Here is a 14,204-nt window from a genome sequence, read left to right on the forward strand (position 1 = left end):
ATCCACTGGTTCACTCCCCAGATGGCCGCGACGACCGGAGCTGTGCCCATCTGAAGCCAGGAGCCAGTAGCTTCTTCCGGGTCTCCCACGCGGGTGCAGGGGTCCAAGGACTTGGGCCATCTCCTACTGCTTTCCCAGGTCATAGTAGAAAGCTGGATTGGAAGAGGAGCAGCCAGGGCTAGAACTAGCACCCATATGGGATGCCAGTGCTTCAGACCAGGGCTTCAACCTGCTATGCCACAGCGCCAGCCCCTGTTAATGTCTTTTAAATTGATTCCTGTGACCTTTGGAACCTGTCCAAAGATCCAGTATCCAGGTTCGTTCATCCTTCCTTCCTTCCTTATTTATTTATTTCTTCATTTATTTGAAAAGCAATGACAGAAAGAGAGGGAGAGACAGAGATCCATTCTTCAAATGCCTGCAACAGCTACGGACAGGCTAGGCTGAAACCAGGAGCAAAGAACTCCAGCTAGATCTCCCATGTGGGTGGCAGGGATCCAAGTTCTAGGGCCATCATCTGCTACCCAGATATATTACGAGGAAGCTGGATTGGGAGTGGAGGTGGGACTTGATTACAGGCACTGCACCGTGGGATGCAAGCATCCCAAGTGGTGGCTTAACCTGCTACACCACAACTGCCCCATGATTCTGTCTTAGTTTCCTTGCTTTCTGGTGTGACGTGATGCTCCATGATGATCTTTTTACATTTCCTTAGACATAGATCAGCCATTGGTTCCAAGACATTGGTTCCTTTAGTGGGAAATGATATTTAGTGATCACAGTTTGAGTGCAAGAGGTACCTAATAACTTAGTGGGTTGGTCATTGTTTCTTGATGGGGACAAGGGTAGGAAATAAGGTATTTTTCTTTATAAAAAAGTATATGGGCCGGCGCTGCGGCTCACTAGACTAATCCTCCGCCTTGCGGCGCCGGCACACCAGGTTCTAGTCCTGGTCGGGGCACCGGACTCTGTCCCGGTTGCCCCTCTTCCAGGCCAGCTCTCTGCTGTGGCCAGGGAGTGCAGTGGAGGATGGCCCAAGTGCTTGGGCCCTGCACCTCATGGGAGACCAGGATAGGCACCTGGCTCCTGCCATCGGATCAGTGCGGTGCGCCGGCCGCAGAACGCCGGCCACGGCGGCCATTGGAGGGTGAACCAACGGCAAAAAAGAAGACCTTTCTCTCTGTCTCTCTCTCTCTCACTGTCCACTCTGCCTGTCAAAAAATAAATAAATAAATAAAAGTATATGACAACATCATATCAGTATTTCCAATTCAAAGTTATAGCTATAGGTTTTTTTTTTTTTTTTTTTTTTTTTTTTTTTTTTTTTAAGATTTATTTATTTGAAAGAGTTACACAAAGAGAGAAGGAGAGGCAAAGAGAGAGAGAGGTCTTCTATCCGCTGGTTTACTCCCCAGTTGGCCACAATGGCCGGAGCTGTGCTGTTCCGAAGCTAGGAGCCAGGAGTTTCTTCCAGGTCTCCCATGCAGGTACAGGGCCCCAAGGTCTTAGGCCATTTTCTGCTTTCCCACACCATAACAGAGAGCTGGATTGGAAGTGGAGCAGCCGGGACTCAAACTGCACTGCAGGCGGCGGCTCCACCTGATTCGCCACAGCGCCGGCCCCTAAGTATAGTTGTTTTTACTTTAAACTCTTTGATCTTGTAGACATTTGCTTTTTGAATTACAAAAGTAAAACATTCATAATCATTGTAAGAAACTTAAGTAACTCCAAAGTGTAAAAGGTGAAGAACCTGCTCCTGCTCCAGAATGGTTAACCGTTTAACACAGAGACTTCACAGTGAATGTCTTGGACTCTTAACATTAATTATAGATACATTGTTTAGGCAGCACTGACTCTACAGTTAGAAAGTAACTATGTATATTCTTTGAGGGTAGAGGGTAAAAAAGATGAGAAGGATTTACTTTTTGAATTGGTATTATATAGTTCAAAATTCTTTTCTTAAAAACATTTATTTATTTGAAAGTTATATATATATAGACAGAGACAGATCTTCCAGGTCTCCCATATTGGTGGCAGGGGCCCAAATACTTGGCCATTTTCTGCTTTCCCCAGGCCATTAGCAGGGAACTGGATAGGAAGTGGAGTATCTGGGGCACGAACCAGCAGCCATATGGAATGTAGCTGCCTTGCCTGCTACATCACAGTGCTGGCTCCTGTGGTTCAAAATTCTAAGGAAAAGAGATCTGGATTGAAGTGTCCTTCTTGGTTTTATACCTCCAAATTAGCTCTTCTACCTCTCTCCAGAGGCAACTACTATTATGTTTTTGTGATCTGTACATTTATAAGCATAAACTATATACATTCATGCAAATATGTGTATATTCTTTTACAGAATGGTTCTGCATCCTGCTCTTCTCGCTTAATACAGCATGCAATTATGTCAAGAATTTCTAGTTTAAGGCTGCTGAGTATTACAAGGTCTATATGCATTGTTTATTACTTAGTAAAGGGAGTTTTGATTTTCCCTCAGTCTTTTGCAGTTACAAAGAGTGCTACATTAATAACCTTGCACATAGATTATTTTCTGTATTTATAGGATAATGTCAATTGAGAAATTTCTAAAAGTTAACACTTTTGTAATTTTTATCAATATTATAAAATTGCCTTCAAAGATAATACGCAATTTACATTTTCACCAGCAATTTATTTCTCTACCAGTTGGTAGAAGATTTGGGTGTGGTAAATATATACAAAATAATCAGTTTGAAATATCAGCTTTATCCTTCTGTGTTTACAGTGAAACACTCAACACTGGATTGTGTTTAGCCTTGTCTTTTCAACATAATCATAAACTAAGTTCCTGTGAGGGGCTGGTGCAGTGGCGCAGTAGGTTAATCTTCTGCGTGTGGCGCTGGTGTCCCATATGAGTGCCGAATCTAGTCCCAGCTGCTCCTCTCCTGATCCAACTCTCTGCTATGGCCTGGGAAAGCAGTAGAAGATGGCCCAAGTCCTTGGGCCCCTGCACCGGCATGGGAGACCCAGAAGAAGCTCCTTGTTCTTGACTTCAGATTGGCTCAGCTCCTGCCCTTGTGGCCATATGGGGTGTGGAATAGCAGATGGAAGACCTTTCTCTCTGTCTCTTTTTCTCACTGTAATTAACTCTCCTCTCAAATAAATAAATAAAAATCTTTAAAAAAAAAAGTTCCTATGAACGAATATAATCTTTGCTGTCCACTGTAAGCAAATAATTACATCAGATTAACCATGTAAAGTATTGGAGAAGGCTTTCTTTCTTTAAACATTTATTTATTTGAAAGAGCAACAGAGAGAGAAACCTTCCATCTGCTGGTTCACTCCCCAAATGACTGCAACAGCCAGGGCTGGGTCACAGCAAAGCCAGGAGCCAGGAACTCTTTCCAGATCCCATACATAGGCCAGCATCTGATGCTTTCCCAGGTTCTTTTAGCAGGAAGCTGGATTGGGATGTTGGTGTTGTGAGCGGTGACTTAACCTGCTGCACCCCAGGCTTTCTAGAGGAGAGGAGCCTTAATAGACAGTTGAGGCTGGGCAAATTCTAGATTAACATCTGTTAAACATTTTGGCCTCTGATCTTTGTACACCTTTAGCATTTTTTAAATTTGAAAGACTGAGGACAAACATCAAACTCTCATCTGCTCGTTCATTTCCCAAATGCTAATAATAACTGGGTCTGGACCAGGCTGCAGGTCTGTATAATTGGCTGGAACCTAGCAACTTGAGATATCACTGCTGCCCCCAGCATCAGCAGAAAGCTGAAGTCAGGAGATGGAGCCAGGAATCGAGTCTGGGTCCTCCAGTGTAGGATGTGGGTGTCTGAACCAACATTTTAATTCTTGGCCAAATATCCACTCTTATATACACTTTAAAAAATTGTAGGGCTCGTGTTCAGACGTAGTAGGTAAAGCTGCCACCTATGATGCTGGCTTCCCATATAGTTGCTGGTTCAGGCCTCTGCTGCTGCCCTTCCAATCTAGCTCCTTGCTAATATGCCTGGGAAAGCAGCAGAAGATGGCCTAAGTAGCTGGGCCCCTGCCACCCTGTGGGAAACCCAGAAGAAGCTCTGGCTCCTAGCTTTCGGCCATTTGGAGAATGAACCAGCAGATGAAAGAGCTCTCTCTGTGTCTCTCCCTCCCTCTCTCTCTGTAAACTCTGCCTTTCAAAGTAATAAATAAATAATTAAAAATTATAAAGTATCCCAAAGAACCTTTCTGTATGTGGAGTATATTTATTAATATTTACTATTCAAAATTAAAACAATGTATTTGCTAATTCATTACACAATAAACACATTAATATTCAATTTTTAAAATGAAAAAACTTTTTTAAAGATTTTATTTATTTAGTTGAAAGGCAGAGAGAGAGATCCTCCATCCGCTGGCTCACTCCCCAAATGACCACAATAGTGGGAAGGGGGCCGATCCGAAGCTAGGAGCCGGGAGCTTCTTCTGGGTCTCCCACATGGGTGCAGAGGCCCAAGCATTTGGGCCATCTTCTACTGCTTTCCAAGTCTATAGCAGAGAGCCAAATCTGAAAGTGGAACAGCTGGGTCTCGAATCGGTGCCCATATGGGATGCTGGCACCGCAGGTGGAGGCTTAGCCTACTATGTCACAGTACCGGCCCCCAAAAAACTATTTTCTAAAGCAGAAAAGGTCTACTGAGAAGGAAGACTTTGTTTTACTTTTTGTTGTTGTTGCAAATCTCTGTAATGTCTGTCTTAATAGAAGACAAAATGGATTTTTTTTTTTTAAGATTTTATTTATTTTATTTGAGAGGTAGAGTTACAGACAGTGAGAGGGAGAGACGAAGGTCTTCCTTCCATTGGTTCACTCCCCAAATGGCTGCAACACAGGAGCTACACCAATCTGAAGCCAGGAGCGGTCTCCCACGTGGGTGCAGGGCCCAAGGACTTGGGCCATCTTCTATTGCTTTCCCAGACCATACCAAAGAGCTGGATTGGAAGTAGAGCAGCCGGGACTCAAACCGGTGCCTATATGGGATGCTGGTGCTGCAGGCGGAGGATTAACCTACTGAGCCACGGCATCAGTCCCTGGATTCTTTTTTTTTTTTTTTTTTAAGATTTATTTATTATTTATTTGAAAGAGTTACAGAGAGGCAGAGAGAGGGAGAGAGGTCTTCCATCTGCTGGTTCACTCCCCAGATGGCTGCAATGGCTAGAGCTGCATTGATTTGAAGCCAGGAGCTTCTTCCGGGTCTCCCTCACGGGTGCAGGGTCCCAAGGACTTGGGCCATCTTCTTTTGCTTTCCCAGGCCATAGCAGAGAGCTGGATCAGAAGTGGAGCAGCTGGGACTTGAACCAGCGCCTTAATGGGATGACTTTGTAGGTGGCAACCCTTCCCGCTATATCACAGTGTCAGTCCCTGGATTCCTATATCACCATCTGTCCTCAGTCTGTTGGGATGTGTCATTTTGGTTGAAGTATATGAAAAAAAAAAAAAAATCCAGCCTCCAAGATCTGTTAGAAAAGGAAGGGATAATTTTGGGTAACTGTGGATATTCTTCTTTGACCCTATACCCAAACTCAGCATGTTTCTTAAAGGGTACTTGCATGGTGGATTCTGTAACCATATTACTATATGTTTTACTTGGAAGAATTAAAATCTATTTGTCTTATACATTGAATAGCCTTTTACTCTTTTTGTTTTTTAAATATTTTTATTTATTTATTTGATGAGTAGAGTTACAGAGAAAGAGGGAGAGAGAAAAAGGTCTTGCATTTGCTGATTCACTCCCCAAATGGCTACAGTGGCCAAACCTGGGCCAATCTGAAGCCAGGACCCAGGAGCTTCCGGGTCTCCTACATGGATACAGGGGCTCAAGCACTTGGGCCATCTTCTACTGCTTTCCCAGGCCATAGGCAGAGAACTGGTTTGGAAGAGGAGCAGCCAGGACTGGAACTGGAGCCCATGTGGAATGCTGGCCTTGCATACGGAGGCTTAGCCTACAATTCCACAGTTCTGGCCCCTGGCCTTTTACTTAATGTATGATTGGGAAACATGAATCAGTCAATTGAAATATACTGTTTTACTGACATATAGACCAACTGACTATTTGACACATTTCATTATATTTTTATTTATTTTTTGTTTAAACAAATTTTAAAGATTTATTTGCGAGTCCAAGTTAGAGAGGGATCGGCAGAGGTAGAGGTAGAAGGAGAGGGAGAGAGACATCTTCCATCTGCTGGTTCGCTCCCCAGATGGCTATAACAGTTGGAATTGGGCCAGGCCAAAGCCAGGAGCTTCCTCCAGAACTCCCATATGGGTGCAGGCGTCCCAAGTGCTTTCCCAGGCACATCAGCAGGTTGCTGGATTGGAAGTGGAGCAACTGGGACACCAACAAGTGCCCATATAGGATGCTGGTGTTGCAGGTGGCAGCTTTACTTAGTACTCCATAAGGTAGACCCCAAGAAAGTTTTATTTTTTTTTAAAAGATTGATTGATTTGAAAGGCAGAGATAAAGAGAAACAGAGGCAGAGAGAGAGAGAGAAGTCTTTCATTCGCTGGTTCACTTCCCAAATGGCTGCAACAGCCGGAGCTGGGCCAATCTGAAGTCAGGAGCCAGGAGCTTCTTCTGGGTCTCGCAGGTGGGTGCAGGGCCCCAGGGACTTGGGCCATCTTCTACTGCTTTCCCAGGCCATAGCAGAGAGCTGGATTGGAAGTGGAGCAGCGGGGACTTGAACTGGCGCCCATATGGGATGCTGGCACTGCAGGTGGCGGCCCCATGTGCTGTGCCACAGCTACGACCCCATTACTTGATTATTAATGAGACATATACTCAGGGGTAGAAACTTAACAAAATTACTAACTTTTATTGTTTTACTAAAGAAATTTTAAAGTTATTTACTTATTATTATTTTTTTTTAAGAAGCAAGTGTTGGGTGGTAAAGAACATATTACTTGGGGCCAGCACTGTGGCATAGCAGGGAAAGCCACCTTCTGCAGTGCCGGCATCCCATATGGGCACCGGTTCGAGTCCTGGCTGTTCCACTTCCGATCCAGCTTTCTGCTATGGCCTGGGAAAACAGCAGAAGATGGCCCAAGTCCTTGGGCCCCTGTACCCACATGGGAGACCTGGAAGAAGCTTCTGGCTCCTGTCTTTGGATCAGCGCAGCTCTGGCCGTTGCAGCCACCTAGGGGAGTGAACCAGCAGATGAAAGACCTCTCTCTCTCTGTGCCTCTTCTTCTCTCTCTTTGTAACTCTTTCAAGTAAATAATAAATAAATCTTTAAAAAAAGAACATATTACTGGTATAGTTTGATAACCCTGCCTTCATTTATAGGAAGGCACTATCAGTTTACCTTCTGATGCTTTTGAAAATATGAAAAAATAACATTTGATGTTATGAAACTTATTTGACCTCTTAGACCCAATCCTGAGATCACACTTTGAGAACTGTGTTGTAGATAGGTGATACATACCTAGAGAAACTGAGGTGAGAAAAAGCATAGCTTTTTTAGGTCAGTTACACTAATTTGTTATGACAAGTCAGAGTACATGGTGAGAGAAAAAGAAGATAGTTAAGTTCTAGATCATAAAGGGACAAGAGTGCAGCTCCTGTGGGTCTCTCATGTGACACTCACATAGCAGGGGTCCAAGAACTTGATCCATCTTCCACTGCTTTCCTAGACCATTAGCAGGGAGCTGGATCAGCAGCAGAGCACCTGGGATTGGAATAGGACAAGGCAGGTAGCTACATTTATTGTAGTTTCTTTCTTGTATTACAATCTTCATTTGTGGTTAAGTTATTTTTCTCTAGTGTGTACTTTGATTCCTTATTATTTTTGTTAAGTCCATTATAGGTCTTTGGTTTGTGGTTGCCAAGAATCCTACAAAAAAATTCTTTTGGCTGTAGTAAGCTATCTTGAAATTATAACAAGTCAACATTTATTATGGTATATAGGTAGGAAAGAGACAAACAAACAAAAAACAAAGATATAAGAAATCCTAATAGGGTTTGGCGCTGTGGTGTAGCGGGTGAGGCCACCACCTGCAGTGCCGGCATCCTGTAGGGTGCCGGTTCAAGTCCCTGCTGCCCTACTTCTTATTCAGCTCTTTGTTGTGGTGTGGGAAAGCAGTGGAAGATGGCCCAAGTCCTTGGGCTCCTGCCTCCTATCTTCAGATTGGCACAGCTCTGGCTGTTGCGGCCATCTGGGGAGTGAACCAGCGGATGGAGGACCTCTCTCTCTCTCTCTCTCTCTTTCTCTGCCTCTGCCTCTCTATAACTCTGCCTTTCAAATAGAATAGATAAATCTTTAAAAAAAAAAAAAAAAGAAAGAAAGAAAGAAAGAAAAGATGGGGCCGGTGCTGTGGCATAGTGGGTAAAGCCACCGCCTGCAGTGCCGGAATCCCATATGGGTGCGAGTTTGAGTCCTCTGCTCCACTTCTGATCCAGCTCTCTGCTGTGGCCAATTGGGGAGTAAACCATCGGATGAAAGACCTTTTTCTGTCTCTCTGATTCTTCTCTCTGTGTAACTCTGGCTTTCAAATAAAGAAGTAAATCTTTAAAAAAAAATCCTAATAAGAACTCTATAGTTGTGCTCCATTTCTCCTACATTTTGAAATTTTTTAAAAAAATTTATTTAAGGTATATATAAATTCCATCAAATTTTGAAAAAAAATTTTTTTTTAATTTTTATTTTTTGACAGGCAGAGTGGACAGTGAGAGAGAGAGACGGAGAGAAAGGTCTTCCTTTTGCCGTTGGTTCACCCTCCAATGGCCACAGCGGCTAGCGCGCTGCGGCCGGCGCACCGCACTGATCCGATGGCAGGAGCCAGGTGCTTCTCCTGGTCTCCCATGGGGTGCAGGGCCCAAGCACTTGGGCCATCCTCCACTGCACTCCCTGGCCACAGCAGAGAGCTGGCCTGGAAGAGGGGCAACCGGGACAGGATCGGTGCCCCGACCGGGACTAGAACCCGGTGTGCCAGCGCCGCAAGGCGGAGGATTAGCCTAGTGAGCCGCGGCGCCAGCGCCAAATTTTGAATTTTTGATAATTACATTTGACCTTTATCAATATTGCCCGTCTCTTTAACATTTAATGATTATCACTTTTTTTTTTTTTTTTTTTGACAGGCAGAGTGGACAGTGAGAGAGAGAGACAGAGAGAAAGGTCGGTTCACCCTCCAATGGCTGCCACGGCCAGCGCGCTGCTGCCAGTGCACCGCACTGATCTGATGGCAGGAGCCAGGTGCTTCTCCTGGTCTCCCATGGGGTGCAGGGCCCAAGCACTTGGGCCATCCTCCACTGCACTCCCTGGCCACAGCAGAGAGCTGGCCTGGAAGAGGGGCAACCGGGACAGGATCGGTGCCCCGACCGGGACTAGAACCCGGTGTGCCAGCGCCGCAAGGCGGAGGATTAGTCTAGTGAGCCGCGGCGCCAGCCAATGATTATCACTTTTTAAAAGTCTTCTGGGGCCTGAGCTGTGGCGTAGCAGGTAAAGCCACCGCCTGCAGTGCCGGCATCCCATATGGGTGCTGGTTTGAGACCCAGCTGCTCCCCTTCTGATCTAGCTCTCTGCTGTGGCCTGGGAAGGCAGTAGAAGATGGCCCAAGTGCTTGAGCCCCTGCACCCTCGTAGGAGACCAGGAAGAGGCTCCTGGCTCCTGTCTTCGTATCGGCTCAGCTCCGGCCGTTGCGGCCAACTGGGGAGTTAACCAGCGGATGGAAGACCTCTCTCTCTCTCTCTCTCTCTCTCTCTCTCTCTCTGCCTCTCTTCTTTTTGTGTAACTCTGACTTTCAAATAAATAAAGTCTTCTCAGTAAAGATATACATGGTTTACACATCATGTTTACAAGGAGCATTCTGAATTTATTTGTAGAATTACTCTTGCCAGTGGATTACCTGCATTCTGATATTTTCTCCTTGTTAAGGTTACTTTCTTTCAGTTTGAAGAACTCCCTTTAGCATTTCTTATAATACCTGTCTGGTAATGATAAATTCTCTCAGCATTTGTTTATCTAGGAGTGTCTTTGTCTTTCCCCCAAGTCTGGATACTGTGTTTTTGGCTAGCACTTTCTTTCTTTCAGTGTTGTAGAAGGTTCATCCTACTCCTTCCTGGCCTGAAAGGTTGCTGCTGAAAAGTCTGCAGTCAGGCAAAATGCGTTATTTGCTTCTTTTCCCTTGCAGCTTTGAGAATCCTTTCTTTATCTTTTACCTTGGAAAAACTTGACTTTTTGGGGTAGACTTGGTTGGGTGACTCTGAATGGTGACCTTTTACCTTCCTGCACCTGGATGGTTCTATTTTTCTCTAGGTTTGCAAAGTTGTCTGTCATTATCTCTTTGAATATGCTTTCTACCCCTCTGGCATTCTCACGTCTGTACTGAATCCCAGTAACTCGGACATTTGCACTTTCTGTGCTATCCCATATATTTTGTATAAGCTTTTCTCATTCCTCTTGATTGTTTTTTCTCCTTTGTGTATTTTCAAATAATCTGTTTTCAAGTTCACTGATTCTTCTGTTTGTTCTGTTCTATTGATGCCTTATATTGCATTTTAAATTCTACTTAGTGTAATTTTTAAGTTGAAGGATTTGTTTGATTTTTTAAAAGTTTTATTTATTTATTTGAAAGGCAGAATTACAGAGAGAGGGAGAGGCATAGAGAGAGAGGCAGAGAGAGAGAGAGAGAGAGATTCTCCATCTTCTGGTTCATTCCCGAAGTGGCTGCAATGGCCAGAGCTGGGCCGATCTGAAGCCAGGAGCCAGGAGCCTCCTCCAGGTCTTCCATGTGAATGCAGGGCCCCAAGCACTTGGACCATCTTCCACTGCCTTCCCAACTACATTAGCTGGGAGATGAATAGGAGGTGGAGCAGCTGGGACTCCAACTGGCTCCCATGTGAGATGTTGGCATTGCAAATGGCAGCATAACCCATTGTGACACAGTGCCGGCCCCTGGAAGTTTTTGATGCTGTACAATGTCATCCACATGTTCAAGGACTAGTTATAGTAATTTGGCTGTCCTTTGAGAAATTTGAAGCTGTCTATTTATTTATTTATTTATTTATTTGAGCCTGTGGATATTTCTGCTATTTATTTCAGCACTAGATAGTACCCAAAGTTGCAGTTTGCTCCAGGCCCACTGTTGATATATTTTCACTGATTCAGTCTTAGAATACTCCCAAACTCGAATTTGTCCCAAATCTAAATTGATGTATTGTTCAGTGTGAACTGGCTAAGTGCCTAAAATGGGGCAGTGCATCCCTACAAGCCTCTTCCTGGGCCTGTGTTTGGCTTAGATTCCTTGGTTTGTGTCCACAGATGCCACACTACTAGATCACAGCTAGAGCTCTCATCCCACCAAGACTGGTGCAGCGTGGATAGGACCAAAGCTCACTCAGCTAAGGTCTGTCTACTCCTGAGGTGGGCTTACTGCCTGATGCATCGGCCTCCTGGTGATGTTGGATAGGGTGTAAGACTGCTGACCTGGGACCAGGAACTCTGCTGGGTACTGAATGAAGCGGGTCCAGAGGATCTGTGCAGTCATGGACCTGGGTACAGGGTCCATTAGAATTTGCTCAATGCTGGCTTTTATCAGCCTGGCCGAGTGCTAAACAGTTCTATGATTCCTAGCTGTCTGCCTAAGGTTGAAGGAAGGGTGGTAGAGGCAATTCCTCAACTACTCAGGCAGGCTCTAGTTGGGTCACATCTAGATCTCACAGTCACTAGGCCTTGTGCAATTTTGTGGTTGCACACCAGACCCACAAGAGTTATGGTACATGCTGAAACAAGTCCGTCTCACCAGTGCATAGTTCTCTGCTGGTGCTGGGGCAAGTCCAGAGACTCCATCCACAGGCATTTCCTTGGGATGGAAACCTTCAGGATCTGCCCAGTGTTGGGCTTTGCCAGCCCAGCACTGAATAACAAGACACAATTCCTTGGCCCCTTGCTGTCTGTCCAAGGTTGGAGGAGTAGTCCTCTGACTACCTAGGCTGGTCACACTTCTGTCCCCTAGTTGCAGGTCCCTACAAAGTCCCAGGCATGTCTGCCAAGCCTACCAGATTTCAGCAGTGACACATACCAAAATGAGTCTGACCTTCCCAGGGTGCAGATCCCTGCCTGATGTTTGAACAATTCTGGATGCGATAGAGGCTTTAGGGTGTTACCATGCACCAGGTCTCCAGGTCTCCATGTGGTAGTCCGTCCTTTTTTTTTTTTTTTTTTTTTTTTTAAGATTTATTTATTTGAAAGACAGAGTTATAAAGAGGCAGAGAGAGAGAGAGAGGTCTTCTATCCACTGGTTCACACCCCAGTTGGCTGCAACTGTGGGAGTTGTGCTGAGCAGAAGGCAGGAGCCAGGAGCCTTTTCTGGGTCTCTCATGTGGGTGCAGGGGCCCAAGGACTTGAGCCATCTTCCAGTGCTTTCCCAGGCCATAGCAGAGAGCTGGATCGAAAGTGGAGCAGCTGGGACTCAAACTGGTGCCCGTATGGGATGCTGACACTGCAGTCCAGCAGCTTTACCCACTACGCCACAGCACCAACCCCTCTATTTCACTGGCCCTTTTTTTTTTTTCATTCCTTTTAAATGAAGTGCATGCTTGATTTGTTTTTATTGGCCTTGATATCTTTCTTTTTCTAGTTAGAACAAAACAAATAAGGTTAAAAAATACTTTCTGTGATTACTTGGTATTGCCAGGTACTGAAAATTTCATATTACCCTAGTAATACCTGAACATCTGCTAATGTTGAGGGGACCAGTTTCTTTGCCAGGTGATTTTTAACATCTTTGTAAAATTGGTAATTGCTGGGGCCAGCGCTGTGGTGTAGCAGGTAAAACCACTGTCTGTAGTGCCGGCATACCATATTGATGCTGGTTCGAGATCCAGCTGCTCCACTTCTGATCTAGCTCTCTGCTATGGCCTGGGAAAACAGCAGAAGATGGAGATGGCCCAAGACCTTGGGCCCTTGCACCTGCCTGTGAGACCTGGAAGAAGCTCCTGGCTCCCGGCTTTGGATCAGCCCAGCTCTGGCTGTTGTAGCCATTTGGGAAATGAGCCATCAGATGGAAGACCTTTTTCTCTCTGCCTCTGCTTCTCCTTAACTCTTTCAAATAAATGAATAAATCTTAAAAAAAAAAAAAAAGCAGTAATTTCTGAGGGTTAACAATTTGGTCCTTTTTATGGGCTCTTGGCTGTTAAGTCATCTAGAATCACTAATATGAGCCTGAAGTACTTTTTTTTTTTTTTGTCAAGTGCTCAATGCAGTCATGTAGGGCAAGGCTCCATAGCAAGGAAAGGTGTCTGGATTGTGGTTGTCTTGAGTAGACTGTTTTTATACATGAAATAAAAATCTTTGGCAGGGCTCAGATCTTAGTGACCTGTCAGCCCATCAGGATGAATCAGAATAAGTTCTAGGTGATGTGACAAGGGGCACAGTGAGCCCCTTATTTTAGAGAAGAGTAAAAGTTATTGTTCAAGAATTCAGATGACTTTCAAAACTGTTTTGGAGGGGAAAGGTCACTTTCAGTATAGATGTATTATTGGAAGTGACATATGGCTGTTTTTTTAGATTATAGTCATTTTGGTATTCCCAAATGTTAGAGTGGATATTTAAAACTTGTCTCCAGGTGACTAGAGGTTAGTCTAGTCAATATTTTTAATTAATTGTCCTGACAAGTGGATAATCAGATAGTAATCTGATTATTATTATATTGATAATCAGAATAATAATCCAGACAAGTGGATTTTTTAACTGTAATTTCTGATTTACATTGCTCAAACCAGTAATAATCTGATAACAGTAGGAATGTACAGGTGGCATTTTATTGCCAAAGATGGATGTTGGCCGGGGTGGAAGAATCTAGTAAAGAGGCTGTAACTGTAGGCTCCTTGGGCGTTACAATGCATGGAGGAGAAGAGAATTAGACTTTTTCCAGAAAGTATTCCACTTTTAATTATGATAAGACTACAATTTGATCAACAAAACCCTTAGAGCAGTTAAGTACTAGTGTATCTTTTGAATTGTGTTGCTCTTGATTCTTTGACTCAGAGTTGAAGAACAACCTCTTGGTGTAGCCAGGCTCTCAGTGTGAACAACTATGGCCACTTAAAATGAGACACCCTGGGTATGCCTTGAGGGCCTGTGGGGGAAAGGCAACTAGTAATCTTTTTGTGGGTTGTAACAAGGTATTTCATGGGAAAAAACTGACCAAGTGGGCAGTGTTTTAGGACCAAAGTTGGTGGTAAAAAGAAG

At 44.5% G+C, this 14,204-nt stretch overlaps 1 protein-coding gene across 24 annotated transcripts in view; it reads left to right on the forward strand.

Annotated features, from left to right (window-relative positions):
* The window catches only part of R3HDM2 (R3H domain containing 2), a 167,562-nt gene that overhangs the window by 26,822 nt on the left and 126,536 nt on the right, over positions 1 to 14,204 (forward strand). The window lies entirely within an intron of this gene.

The sequence above is a fragment of the Lepus europaeus genome, chromosome 10 (genome assembly GCF_033115175.1).
Source record: "Lepus europaeus isolate LE1 chromosome 10, mLepTim1.pri, whole genome shotgun sequence".
Classification (NCBI taxonomy): Eukaryota; Metazoa; Chordata; class Mammalia; order Lagomorpha; family Leporidae; genus Lepus; species Lepus europaeus.